General features: G+C 38.6%; 1 pseudogene; it reads left to right on the top strand.

Annotated features, from left to right (window-relative positions):
* Window positions 1–2,468: 2,468 nt before the first annotated feature.
* LOC119004228 (zinc finger and BTB domain-containing protein 24-like) lies at window positions 2,469–3,531 on the top strand (annotated as a pseudogene).
* Window positions 3,532–14,928: the final 11,397 nt, after the last annotated feature.

Genomic DNA, 14,928 nt, shown 5'->3' with positions numbered 1-14,928 from the left:
GATTTCCTGGAAGTCTATTTCCTTTGCCAGACTGGGGAAGTTCTCCTTTATTATTTGTTCAAATAAGTTTTCCACTCGTGACTATTTCTTTTCCCCTTCTGGTACCCCTATAATTCGGATATTGGAATGTTTAAAGATATCCTGGAGGTTCCTAAGCCTCTCCTCATTTTTTTGAATTCTCGTTTCTTCATTCTTTTCTGGTTGGATGTTTCATTCTTCCTTCTGGTCCACTCCATTGATTTGAGTCCCAGTTTCCTTTCCATCACTATTTGTTTCCTGGACATCTCCCTTCATTTGAATTAGTTTAGCCTTCATATGTTCCTCTAATCTGTGACTATAATCAAGCCTCAGGATGTTCTGTGAGCATCCTGATCACCAGTGTTTTGAATTGTGCATCTGAGAGGTTTGCTATTTCTTTTTTGCTTAGAGTTATCGGCTCTGGGGCTTTGAGTTCTTCTTGAGCCACATTTTGGACTGTTCGTTCCTGTTACGTATGAGGAGCGGAGCCCTAGGTGTTCACCAGGGCGAGGCAACTCAGTCACTGGGTTGTGATACTGTATGTGGGGGCGGGGTCAAAGGAAAGCAATGGCGGCCCCCTCTTCCTCCTCCCACCGCTGGGGCCACGAGGTCCGGCGCGAATGTCTGACAGCAGTCAGCCCACCACCTTGCACACTCACTGGGTTCGCCCTCTGGGGCCTGTGCAGTTTGTCTCACTGCTCACTCCTCTGCTGGTTTATCTGCGGGCGAATGTGTGACCATCGTCAGCCTGCCCTGCACCCTCACTGGGTCCACGCTGCTACCCCAGATGCCTGCGCACCTGGGTCAGGGGATCTTTCCTGCCCAGCTCGTGGGATCTTTCCTGCCCGACCTTGCTCCGCTGCTGGCTCCACCCGTCTTACCGGTCCTGATTGAATGGTTCTTTGTTGTTGGACTCCCGTATAGTTCAATTTTCTATTCTTTGGCTGCGTTTTTGTTTAGTAAACCTTCGTTGTATTCAAACTTGGTTGTGAGAGAAGGCACAGTGTTTCCACCTACGCCTCCATCATGGCGGAATTCCCATTGTCCTATTCCATGTTGTCTTGCAGCTTCCTTAAACCCTCTTCATTTTTTTTTTAGTCTTTTTTTGTTTTGTTGCTCTCTCTGGAAATTTTTTCTATATTGTCTTCCATCTCACTCATTCAATTCTCTGCTTCATCTAGGCTGCTTTTAAATTCTTCTAATCTGTTCTTCAACTCAAAAATTGTATTCTTTTTCTCCTGGCTGTTACCGATATTTTCTATGTTCTTTTTCATGCTAATGTAGCTTGCAGAAAGTTCCTTATAGCTTTCCTATAGTACTTTGTAGTTCTCACTGAGCTTCCTTATAACCATTATTTTGAACTCAATGTCTGATAGTTTATTTGCCTCTATATCATTTAGCAATCTTTCTTGGGATTCTTCCTTTCTTTTTGATTGGGAATTGTTTCCTTGTCTCCCCATTTTAAGAACACTTCTTGTTTGTTTCTGCTTCTTAGATTGATCTTCTTTGATTCCCTGTCTTCATGCTGTGAACTTCTATGGCAGGAGACCTGTGGGATTCAGTTGTTCAGTCTTCTTGAGCACCCCATGTTCTTGGGATGCTCTTTATGCCATTTATATTGGCTCTCTGGTTGTAATTGGGTTTTGATTTTTGTTGGGTGGTTCTTAGGTGGGTACCTCCCTCCATATGGCTGACTGAGCATCACTCTGCCCACCAAGTCTTGTATACTATTATGCAGGTGCTGCTAGAACAAAACCACAAAGCCCAGGAAACAAACACATACCTGCAAAAATGACCCCCACCTACAATCACACTATCAACAGCAAATGAGCCAAAAGGAAGTGAAGTGATTAAGACTATTCTTAGAAAAGAGAAATAAATATGAATTGACTAAATGAAATAAAAGTGATTTTGAGAGGTGGAGGGAGGAGCAATAATAAGAGTAGGGAATCAGGGCAATATGAACAGAGAAAGTAAAATTTACATCATAAATACAAAGGGGGTGAGAAAGATGAAATGGAGCAAGAGAATGGAAGCATATAGTATTAGGTATAGACAAAATGTATAAAAGAATATAGTGAGAGATAGAAAGAAAAAAAAATTTAATAAATAAATAAATAAGGACCAAATTGGAGAATAAGGTCCAACACAGCAATGTCAACAACAAATGAGCTAAGATTAATATAAGTGGGATGGGATTAAGAGAGTGAAAAGAAAGAAAGAAAGAAAAGCTTAAGAGATGGGTAAAGGAAAGAGTAGTTATTTTGAGATGATAGAAGGACAAGGAATACTAAAAGTAAAGAACAAAAACCATGCTAAGATTGGGAAAAATTAAAAGGTGAGATGAGATCTGAGGCAGCAGAGGAGCTGAAGTACAGGTGGCACAGAAACCCCAGTGGCAGGCCCAGAGAGCTGGCGACTAGGGAGGGCTCAGTGTGGGTGCACCCACCAGGCCACTGGATGGGATGGCTGTGATCTACACCTCGCTGGAAGCCCCAAGAGGCTTGATTTTTCTTGTCTTCTAAAGAAGATGGCAAAAACATCATCAGAGCCATCTGTTCACCTTGTTGTACACTCAGATACTCACAGTAATGCTGTCCTGGCCAGTTTCAAGGGCCAGGGTAAGAAAGATTTCCTCTGTGACATTAATTTAATCATGGAGAATGTGCATTTCTGGCCCACAAAGTCTTACTGGATGCTAGTAGTGAATACTTATCAATGATGTTTGCCGAAGAGGGGGAGATCAACCAGTTCACTTATATGCTGGAAGGCATGGTAGGCGATACATTTGGTACATCTTGCTGGAGTTCATCTACACAGGTTATCTTCAGGCCAGTAAGAAAAGTACAGAACAAATCCTGGCTAGCGCTCAGTTCTTAAAAGTATATGACCTAGTAAAGGCATATACAGACTTTCAAAATAATCATAGTTCCCCAAAGTGTGACTTTGAACATGCCTGGTGCTCCAGTGGTTGTTATTTCTCATATGAAAAATGATCCACTGAAGTGGAAATGAGGAAGACCAAGAAAAGTCAACAGTTTGCAGGAGGGGAAGTGAGAACTGGCTGCAGAGGAAGAAACACAGCTGAGAGTAAACAATTCAGTTTAGAACAGACAGAAGTTCACGTAGACAATGGAATGCTGAATGAACAGACAGCAGCAAAAGAAATGGAAGAACCTGAGCCTGCTTGTGAGCTAAGTAGAAGGGAACCCTTGATAAAAAAGATAAGAACTATGATCCTAAGACCTGGGCTGGACAGGACCACCAGATTCAATACAGCAAGCAGAGGATTCAGAGATCCAACAAACTTGAAGATTACAAACTTGTTGGGGATAAAGAAGGCCAGGGTTCAGCCAAGAGTGTCTGTGGTAGGAGAAAGCATCCAGTTGGCCCTGAGGCCCGTTGTATAGACTGTGGAAAGTCTTCAAGTACAATCACTTTTTAGCAATCCATCAGAGGAGCTACACAGATAATAATGTTTTCACAGCTTATTGCAATGTTTTAATAGACTGATAATGACAGGTAATGAGTAGTAATGATAATAATAGATTTCATTTATTGTGTAACATCTAGGTCATGGGTATTACAATAAAGCCTTTATAATCATTATTGCATTTAGTTCTCACAAGAGCCCCCTGTGAGATAGGATATATTATCCCTATTATACAGATGAAGAGACCAAGTCCTAGAAAGCTAAAATTTGAACCCAGGTAGCCTAATTCCAGAACCTCTCCTATTTGTAGTTGGTTCAAGGATATAATGTCCAGGTATTGAGCTCAAATTTATCTGTTTTCTGACTCTTGAACGCTCCTCATCTTGACCATAGCTATGCCTTTGGTCTGTGTGGACAGCTTTCTCACTCAGTCATCCAGCTGTAATCTATCTGTAAATGTCTCCTTTTTGGTCTCTCTAGCCAAGTACTGGCTGACAGACCCTTCTCTGATGATGGTAATATCAACATTGGATAAAGGGTTGTTTAATGTGGTGGCCACTAGCTACATGTGGATTTTGATCCCTTGACATGTGACAAGTGTGACTGAGGAACTGAATTTTTATTTTATTTTAAGTTAATATAAATGGCCACCATATTGGACACTGCAGCCCTAGCCAGAAATTCCTTCTTCCTTTGAGCCTTCTCTTGTACATACACTAACTCACTCTGCTTTGGGTTCAATTGTAGTCACCACTTAAATACCCCTCAACTTAACTGTAAGCTTATGTATAGGGACTAGTGCTTAAGTCTTCTGTCATCCCGCAGCTTGCTGTTCTCTGACCAAGCAACACCAATGTGATTTTGAAACTGACTGCACCTTAGAACCACCTAGAGAACTTGTAAAATTACAAGTGCCTGGGTCCCCACCCCAGATATTCTGATTTGTCTGGAGCCTTGGTGTTTTTAAGATAGGTGAGAGAACCCTGAATTCTGGTTCTTTAAACAAGGCAGACACTTGAGAAATATTTGTTGAGCTGTAATACAGTATAGTGTAAAGAGTTAAATATTTAGTCTACAAGATTGTTTAAGGAAAAATAGCACGCAGGAGCTTCCCTTTTTTCCTGGTACTCTGAAAGTTTCCAGTGAATCATGTTAGAGTGTGTTGCTGTGGAAACTCCTATCTTTCAGATCCAGAAAGTTTCCTGGAATTATTTCATAGAAGATTTCTCTTCTGTGTTTTCTCTACTGTCCTTCTGGAACTCCTGTTACTTCATTGTTGAACTTCTTGGACCCATTCTCTAACTTCCTTACCTTTTCTCTCCTATTTTCCACATGGGAGATTTCCACTAATCCTTTCAGCCTTATAATTTTACTATTTCTATTTTTAAAAATTGTTTTATTGCTGTTCAATTACACTTGTCTGTATTTACACCTCAAATCTCCACCCCCTCAGCCAAAACCACCTCCCTCCCTTCCTTCCACAACACCCCTTGGTTTTGTCCATGTGCCCTTTATAGTTGTTCCTGAACACCCTTCCCCCTATTACTCACTTCCACTTCCCCACTGGTTACTGTCACATTATTCTTAATTCCAAGGTCTCTGGTTATATTTTGTTTGCTTGTTTGTTTTGTTGATTAGGTTCCACTTATAAGTGGAGATCATATGGTATTTGTCTTTCACTGCCTGGCTTATTTCACTTACCATAATGCTCCCAGTTTCATCCATGCCATACCAAAAGGTAGGAGCTTTTTCTTTTTGCTGTGTAGTATTCCATTGTGTAAATGTACCATACTTTTTGACCCACTCATTTACTGATAGGCACTTAGTTTGCTTCAAGTACTTTGCTACTGTAAATTGTGCAACTATGAACACCAGAGTGCATAGCCTCTTGCATTGGTGTTTCAGGGTTCTTAGGATGTAATCCCAGAAGTGGAATTTCTGGGCCAAAAGGCAGTTCCATTTTTAGTTTTCTGAGAAAATTCCATACTATTTTCCACAGTGGCTACACCAGTCTCCATTTCCACCATCAGTATGCTAAGGTTCACTTTTCTCCACAACCTCTCCAACATTTGTTTGTTGATTTGTTTATGTTGGCCATTCTGAGCAGTGTGAGGTGGTATCTCATTGTGGTTTTAATTTGCATCTCTCTGATGGTTAGTGATGCTGAGCATCTTTTCATATGCCTCTGGCCTTCTGTATGTCCTCCTTGGAGATATGTCTGTTCAAATCTTTTGCCCATTTTTTAATTCGGTTGTTTGTCTTCCTGGAGTGAAGTCATGTGAGTTCTTCATACATTTTGGAGATCAAACCCTTGGCTGAGGTATCATAGGCAAATATATTTTCCCATGTGGGTGGTTTTCATTTTAATGCTGTTTTCTTTAGCCATGCAGAAGCTTTTTATTTTGGTGAGATCCCATTTGTTTATTCTTTCCTTTATGTGCCTTGCTGTAGAAGACATGTCAGTAAAAACATTTCTGTCTCAAATGTCTGAGATTTTCCTTCAGATGTTTTCCTCTAGGACTTTTATGGTGTCACTACTTATATTTAAGTTTTATCCACCTTGAATTTATTTTTGTATATGGTGTAAGTTGGTGATTGAGTTTCATGTTTTTGCATGTAGCTGTCCAGATCTACCAATACCATTTTTCAAGAGACTATTTTTGCTCCATTTTATCCTGCTTCCCCCTTTGTCAATTATTAATGGACCGTAGAAACTTGGGTCTATTTCTGGGCTCTCTAATCTGTTCCATTGGTCTTTGTATCTGTTCTTATGCCAGTACCAGGCTGTTTGGATTACAGTGGCCTTGTAATACAGTTTGATATCGGGTATCGTGATTCATCTTACTTTGTTCTTTCTCAAAAATGCTGCACCTATTCAGTGTTAATTATACTTCCATATAAAGTTCTGAGATGTTTCTTTTATATCTCTAAACTATGTCATTGATATTTTACTAGGAATTGCACTGAGTCTATAAATTGCTTTGGGTAGTATAGAAATTTTAATGATGTTAATTTTCCCAATCCATGAGCATGGTACATGCTATCATTTGTTTGTGTATTCCTTAGTTTGTTCCTTCAGTGTTGTGTAGTTTTCTGAGTACAGGTCTTTTACCTCCTTGGTTAGGTTTATTACTAGGTATTTTAGTTTTCTTGTTGCTATATCAAATGGGGTTTTTTTTCTGATTTCTGTTTCTGATTTTTCATTGTTGGTGTACAAAAATGCCTTTGATTTCTGAATATTGACTTTGTATCTCCTGTTTTGCCAAATGCACTTATTAGATTGAGTAGTTTTTTGGTGGAGTCTATAAGAGTCTATGTACACTATCACGTCATCTGCAAACAATGATAGTTTTACTTCTTTTTTCCAACTTGGATGCCTTTTATTTGTTTTTCCTGTCTGATTGCTCTGGCTAGGACTTCCAATATTATGTTGAATAAGAGTGGTGAAAGTGGGCATCCTTGTCTTGTTCCTGATCTGAGTGGGAAAGTTTTTAGTTTTTGCCCATTGACTATGATGTTGGCTGTAGGTCTCTCCTATATGGCCTTCATTATGTTGAGGAATGCTCCCTCTACTCCCAATTTGCTGAGTGGTTTTTTTTCATCATAAATGGGTGCTGTACCTTTCAGATGCTTTTTAAAATAGCTATTCATAAGATCACGTGGTTTTTGCCTTTCCTTTTCTTTATGTGATGTATTACATTTGTTGATTTGTGAATATTGTACTATCCTTGCATCTTTGGGTTGAGTCCCACTTGATCGTGGTGTATGATCTTTTTAATGTATTGCTGGATATAGTTTGCCAATATTTTGTTGAGGATTTTAGCATCTATGTTCATCAGTGATATTGGCCTGAAGTTTTCTTTCTTTATTGTGTCTTTATCTGGTTTTGGGATTAGGATGATGCTGATTTCATAAAAAAGAGTTTGGGAGTATTTCTTCTTTTTGAATTTCTTTGGATAACCTGTGAAGGATAGGGGTTAACTTATCCTTAAATGCTCCATAAATTTCTTCTGTGAAACTGTCTGGTCCAGTGCTTTTGTGTGATGGGAGTTTTTTGATTACTGCTTCAATTTCATTTGCTGTTATTGGTATGTTCAGTCTTTCTGCTTCTTCTTGATTCAGTTTTGGAAGAATATATTTTTCTGGAAATTTCTCGATTTCATGTAAGGTTTTGAAATTTCTTCGCATATACCTCTTCATAGTAATGTCTTACAATCCTTTGTATTTCTGTGATATCAGTTGTAATCTCTCCTCTTTCATTTCCAATTGTGTTTATTTGGGTCCTCTCCTTTTTTTCTTGATGAATCTGTTTAAAGGCATGTCATTTTTGTTTATCTTTTCAAAGAACCAGCTGCTGGATTTATTGATCCTTAGAATTGTGCTTTACTCTCTATGTCATTTAATTGTGCTCTGATGTTGGTTATTTCCTTCCTTCTACCTGCTCTGGGCTGTCTTTGTTTTGTTTTGTTTTTTCCTCCAGTTCTTGTAGGTGTAGAGTTAGGTTCTTTACTTGAAATGTTTCTTTTTTTTTTTTTTAGGTAGGCCTGTATTGCTATGAACTTCCCTCTCAGGACTGCCTTGGCCATGTCCCATAAGTTTGGGGTTGTTGTGAATTCATTTTCATTTGTTTTCAGGAACTTTTTGATTTCTTCTTTAATCTCACTCTTGACCCATTCATTGTTTAATAACATGCTATTCAATCTCCACGATTTTGAGTGGTTTGTTTTGTTTTTCTTTTGGGGTTGGTTTCTAGTTTTAGTCCTTTATGGTCAGAGAAAATGCTTGGTGTAATTTCAATTTTCTTGAATTTGTTGAGGCTTGTTTTGTGTCCTATCATATGGTCTATATTTGAAATTGTTTCATGTGCATTTAAAAGAATGTGTATTTAGCTTCTTTGGGATGAAGGACTCTATATATATCAGTTAAGTCCATTTGATCTAGGGCATTGTTCATAGTCACAGTATCTTTGTTAATATTTTGTTTGGAAGATCTATTCATTTTTGACAGTGAGGTGTTAAAATTCCCCTACTCTAATTTTGTTGGTGTCAATATCTTTCTTGAAGTCCTCCAAGATTTTCTTTATGTATTTGGGTGCTCCTACGTTAGGTGCATATATATTTACAATGTTTATATCTTCTTGATAGATTCTTCCTTTGAGTATTATGAAGGGACCTTCTTGGTCTTTTTAGTGGATCTTTTTTTTTTTAAGTCAATTTAGTCTGATATGAGTATTGCTAACCCGTCTTTTCTTTGTTTTTGTTGTTCATTTGCTTGGAATATTTGTTTCCAGTGCTTCACTTTCACTTTGTATAGGACTTTTGTTCGGAGGTGGGTCTCTTATAGGCAGCATATATGTGGGTGTTGATTTCTTATCCAATCCACTATTCTATGTCTTTCCATTGGAGCATTTAATCCATTTACATTTAAAGTTATTATTTTTTTCCAATTTTTTATTTAATTATTTTTCAAGTACAGTTTTCTGTCTATTACTACCATCCCATCCCACCCTCATCCTCCCCCCTCCCTCCCATTTCCTCCCTTCTCAGTTGTCCATGTATCCTTTAAATAGGTTCCTCTAAATCCCTCCCTTATTTCCCCTGAAATTCCCTCCCCTCTCCCCTCTGGTCACTGTCAGCCTGTTCTCTATTTCAGTGTCTTTGGTTATATTTTGCTTGCTTGTTTGCTTTGTTGTTTAGCTTCCTGTTAGAGGTGAGATCATATGGTATTTGTCCTTCAACACCTGGCTTATTTCACTCAGCATAATGCTTTCCAGTTCCATCCATGTTGTTGCAAAAGGTAGGAGCTCCTTCTTTCTTTCTGCAGCATAAAATTCCATTGTGTATATGTACCATAGTTTTTTGATCCATTCATTTACTGACGGGCACCTAGGTTGCTTCCAACTCTTGGCTATTGTAAATTGTGCTGCTATGAACATTGGGGTGCATAGGTTCTTTGGGATTGGTGTTTTAGGGTTCTTAGGATACAATCCCAGCAGTGGAATTGCTGGGTCAAAAGGCAAGTCCAATTTTAGTTTTCTGAGAAAATTCCATACTGTTTTCCATAATGGTTGTACCAGTCTGCAATCCCACCAACAGTGGACCAGAGTCCCCTTTTCCCCACACCCTCTCCAACATTTGTTGTTTATTGCTTTGTTTATGATAGCCATTCTCACCGGTGTAAAGTGGTATCTCATTGTAGTTTTAATTTGCATCTCTCTGATAGCTAGTGATATTGAGCATCTTTTCATGTGTCTCTGGATCCTCTGTATGTCCTCCTTGCAGAAGTGTCTGTTCAAGTCCTTTCCCCATTTTTTAATTGGGTTAGTTGTCTTCTTAGAGTGAAGTCGTGTGAGTTCTTTGTATATTTTGGAGATTAAACCTTTGTCTGAGGTATCATTGGCAAATATGTTTTCCCATACAGTTGGTTGTCTTTTTATTTTAATGCTGTTTTCTTTAGCTGCGCAGAAGCTTTTTATTTTGATGAGATCCCATTTGTTTATTCTTTCCTTTATAGTCCTTGCTCTAGGGGACATATCAGTAAAAATGTTGCTGCGTGAAATATCTGAGATTTTCCTGCCAATGTTCTCCTCTAGGACTTTAATGGTGTCATGGCTTATATTTAAGTCTTTTATCCACCTTGAATTTATTTTGGTGTATGATGTAAGTTGGTGCTCGAGTTTCATTTTTTTGCATGTAGCTGTCCAGTTCTCCCAACACCATTTGTTGAAGAGGCTATCTTTACCCCATTTTATGATACTGCCCCCTTTGTCGAATATTAATTGACTGTAGAGATTTGGGTTTATTTCTGGGCTCTCTATTCTGTTCCATTGGTCTATGTGCCTGTTTTTATGCCAGTACCAGGCTGTTTTGATTACAGTGGCCTTGTAATACAGTTTGATATCAGGTATTGTGATCCCTCCTACTTTGTTCTTCTTTCTTAACATTGCAGCTGCTATTCGGGGTCTTTTATGGTTCCAGATAAATTTTTGAAGTGTTTGTTCTATGTCTGTGAAATATGCCATTGGTACTTTAATAGGTATTGCATTGAATCTGTAAATTGCTTTGGGTAGTATGGACATTTTGATGATGTTAATTCTTCCAATCCATGAACACGGTATACGTCTCCATTTGTTTGTGTCTTCCTTGATTTCTGTCTTCAGTGTTGTGTAATTTTCTGCATACAGGTCTTTAACCTCCTTGGTTAGATTTATTCCCAGATATTTTATTTTTCTTTTTGCTATATCAAATGGGATTTTTTTCTTGATTTCTGCTTCTGCTGATTCATTGTTAGTATACAGAAATGCCTTTGATTTCTGGATATTGACTTTGTATCCCGCTGTTTTGCCAAATTCATTTATTAGTTCCAGCAATTTTTTGGTAGAGTCTATAGGATTTTCCATGTACACTATCATGTCATCTGCAAACAGTGACAGTTTTGTTTCCTCCTTTCCGATTTGGATGCCTTTTATTTCCTTTTCTTGTCTGATCGCTGTGGCTAGAACTTCCAATACTATATTAAATAGAAGTGGTGAAAGTGGACAACCTTGTCTTGTTCCTGATCTTAGTGGAAAAGCTTTCAGTTTTTGCCCATTCAGTATGATGTTGGCTGTAGGTCTTTCATATATGGCCTTTATTATATTGAGGAATGCTCCCTCTATTCCCACTTTGCTGAGTACCTTTATCATAAATGGGTGTTGTACCTTATCAAAAGCTTTTTCCGCGTCTATTGATATGACCATGTGGTTTTTGTCCTTGCTTTTGTTTATGTGGTGTATTACATTTACTGATTTGCGGATATTGAACCATCCTTGCATCCCTGGGATGAATCCCACTTGGTCATGGTGTATGATCTTTTTGATGTATTGTTGGATGCGATTTGCCAATATTTTGTTGAGGATTTTAGCATCTATGTTCATCAGTGATATTGGCCTAAAATTTTCTTTCTTTGTTGTGTCTCTATCTGGTTTTGGAATTAGGATAATGCTCGCTTCATAAAAAGAGTTTGGGAGTTTCCCATCATTTTGGATTTTTTGGAATAGTCTGTGAAGAATAGGGGTTAGCTCTTCCTTAAACGCTTTGTAGAATTCTCCTGTGAAACCATCTGGTCCGGGGCTTTTGTGTGATGGGAGTTTTTTGATTACTGCTTCAATTTCATTTGCTGTTATTGGTCTGTTCAGGCTTTCTACTTCTTCTTCATTGAGTTTTGGAAGATTATATTTTTCTAGAAATTTGTCCATTTCACCTAGGTTTTCAAATTTCTTGGCATACAGTTCTTCATAGTAATTCCTTACAATCCCTTCTATTTCTGTGGTATCAGTTGTAATCTCTCCTCTTTCATTTCTGATTGTGTTTATTTGTGTCCTCTCTCTTCTTTTCTTAATGAGCCTACTTAAAGGCTTGTCTATTTTGTTTATCTTTTCAAAAAACCAACTCTTGGATTCATTGATCCTTATAATTGTGCTTTTGGTCTCTATGTCATTTAATTCTGCTCTGATCTTGGTTATTTCCTTCCTTGTACTTGCTCTGGGCTGTCTTTGTTGTTGTTCTTCGAGTTCTTGCAGGCGTCGGGTTAGGTTGTTTGTTTGAAATGTTTCTATTTTCTTTAGGTAAGCCTGTATTGCTATGAACTTCCCTCTCAGGACTGCCTTGGCCGTGTCCCATAAGTTTTGGGTTGTTGTGAGTTCATTTTCATTTGTTTCCAGAAACTTTTTGATTTCTTCCCTAATTTCAATCTTGACCCATTCGTTGTTTAATAGCATACCATTCAGTCTCCATGATTTTGGATGTTTGGGGTTTTTTCCTGTGGGGTTGGTTTCTAATTTCAGTCCCTTGTGGTCAGAGAAAATGCTTGGTATGATTTCAATTTTCTTGAATTTGTTGAGGTTCATTTTGTGTCCTACCATGTGGTCTATCTTTGAAAATGTTCCATGTGCATTTGAAAAGAATGTGTATTTAGCTTCTTTGGGATGAAGCGCTCTATATATATCAGTCAAGTCCATTTCTTCTAGAGTGTCGTTTAATGCTGCTATATCTTTGTTGATATTTTGTTTGGAAGATCTGTCCATTTTTGACAGTGGGGTGTTAAAATCCCCTACTATAATTGTGTTGCTGTCAATATCTTTCTTGAAGTCTTCTAGGATTTTTCTTATATATTTGGGTGCTCCTATGTTGGGTGCATATATATTTATGATGTTAATGTCTTCGTGCTGGATTCTTCCCTTGAGCAATATGAAGTGACCTTCTGGGTCTCTCTTTATGGCCCTTTTTTTGAAGTCTATTTTGTCTGATATTAGAATTGCTACCCCGGCTTTTTTTTCTTGTCCATTTGCTTGGAAAATTTGTTTCCAGCCTTTCACTTTTAGTCTGTGATGGTCTTTTGTCCTGAGGTGGGTCTCCTGTAGGCAGCATATGTGTGGGTCATGCTTTCTTATCCATTCAGCTATTCTATGTCTTTTGATTGGAGCATTTAATCCATTTACATTTAAGGTTATTATTGATAGGGACTTATTCATTGCCATTTTTGTACCACAGTTCCTCTCTGTCTCTCTCTTTTCCTTCCTTTCCTTAAAGCAGCCCTTTTAGTATTTCTTGTAGAGCTGGTTTGGTGGAGGCATATTCTTTTAGACTTCTTTTGTCTTGGAAGCTCTTTATTTGGCCTTCTATCTTGATTGAGAGCCTTGCTGGGTAAAGTAGCCTTGGTTGTAGGCCTCTGGTTCTCATTACTTGAAATATTTCTTGCCATTCTCTTCTTGCTTGGAGTGTTTCCATTGAGAAGTCAGTAGCTAACCTTATTGGGGCTCCCTTGTATGTTACTTCCTTTTTCTCCCTTGCTGCCTTTAGGATTCTCTCTTTGTCTTGAAATTTTGCCATTTTAATGATGATGTGTCTTGAAGTGGGCCTCTTTGGGTTCCTCTTGAATGGGACTCTCTGTGATTCCTGGATTCGTGTAACTTTTTCTCTCATCAAATTAGGAAAATTTTCCATCATTACTCTTTCAAATAGGTTTTCTATCCCTTGTTCTTCTTCTTCTCCTTCTGGTATTCCTATTATTCGGATATTATTACGTTTCATATTATCTTGCATTTCTCTTAGTCCATCTTCATTCTTTTTGAGCCTCTTTTCCCTTTCTTGCTCTTTCTGGGAGATTCTTTCTACTGTGTCCTCCAACTCACTGATCCGATCTTCTGCCTCATCGATCCTGCTTTTCATTCCTTCTACTGTGTTCTTCAGTTCCGAAATTGTATTCTTCATTTCCTCTTGTCCTTTGGTGATAGTTTCTATTTCCTTTTTCATGTTGATATAGTTTGCGGAGAGCTCATGGTAGCTCCCCTCTAGTTTCTGGTAGCTCCCCTCTAGTTTCTGGTAGCTCATTGTGAGCTCTTTGAATTTCCTGATAACTAGTGCTTTGAATTCAATATCTGATAGCTGACTTGCCTCTCTTTCATCTAACATTATTTCTGAGACTTCCACCTTTTCTTTCATTTGGGCATTGTTTCTTTGTCTTCCCATTGCTTATGAGACTCTTCCTGTTAGCTTCAGCTTCTTAAATTGATCTGTTCTGACTCCCTAGGTTTATGGTGTGAACTTCTGTGGTAGAATTCCTGTGAAATTCAGTGGTGCAGTCTCCTGCAGGTATCTTGATGTTCTCTGCTTCCACCTACTCCTTTCTTTGTGTGTCTGATCAGCTGGAGGGGGAGGCAAAATGACTTATGACAGCAGGAGAGTACTTTGTGATACTTACAGTCACGGCTGGTAGAGAAGAGATAGAAGATCTTTAGGCTCTATATAGTGTCAACTGTAATCTTCAACCCAATTTGCCACCTCTAGGAAAGGATACCAAAGATAAGTCTCTTGTTGGGGAGGGAAAGCTTGTGAGTTTTATCTAGAAAGCAGTGAGGTTGCGGGTGGTCAGATTTTGAGGTAAGGTGAGAGTAAAGAATAGTAAATAGACGTAGCATGTGAGCAAGTAGAGTTAATCACTACAGTAATAGAATTCAGGAACCTGTAAAATTGGGCTAAGACCCGAGAGATATGTTGTGAAGTATTTAGAGTGGTATAGAAAGCAACAAACAAACAAACAAACACACAAGAAAAGGGCAAGAGAAGTGAGGAAAAAGCAATAAGTTCGGGGTGAAATGAAGAAGGACTAAAACATAAAAAAAGAAAGGAGAGGAACAGAGTACTGAAGGATACAGCAACAATAAAATTTAAAAATATATATGATTACTGAAAAAAGTTTAAAAATAAAAGTAAAAAAAAAAATAAACCAACAACAAAAACTTCTTCCTTGTTGGTTTCAAACTGTCCAATCCGGTTTTTCTGGTTTCGGTGGGACTCCTCTGTGGGCTGGGTTGTAGGCCTACCCGCACACCCGCCCACCAGCCAGGCTACCAGACTGGGGTGCGGGCGCCCGCCCACCTGACAGGCTGCCTTGGTCCCACGGGATCTGGTACTGTCCTGTGGCTGGGTGAGAAGCAA

This window comes from Sturnira hondurensis, unplaced genomic scaffold (assembly GCF_014824575.4).
Source record: "Sturnira hondurensis isolate 20B ecotype Veracruz unplaced genomic scaffold, ASM1482457v3 Scaffold0001304, whole genome shotgun sequence".
NCBI lineage: Eukaryota > Metazoa > Chordata > Mammalia > Chiroptera > Phyllostomidae > Sturnira > Sturnira hondurensis.
Note: the sequence above shows the minus strand (reverse complement) of the source record. Positions and strands in the feature narration are given on the sequence as shown.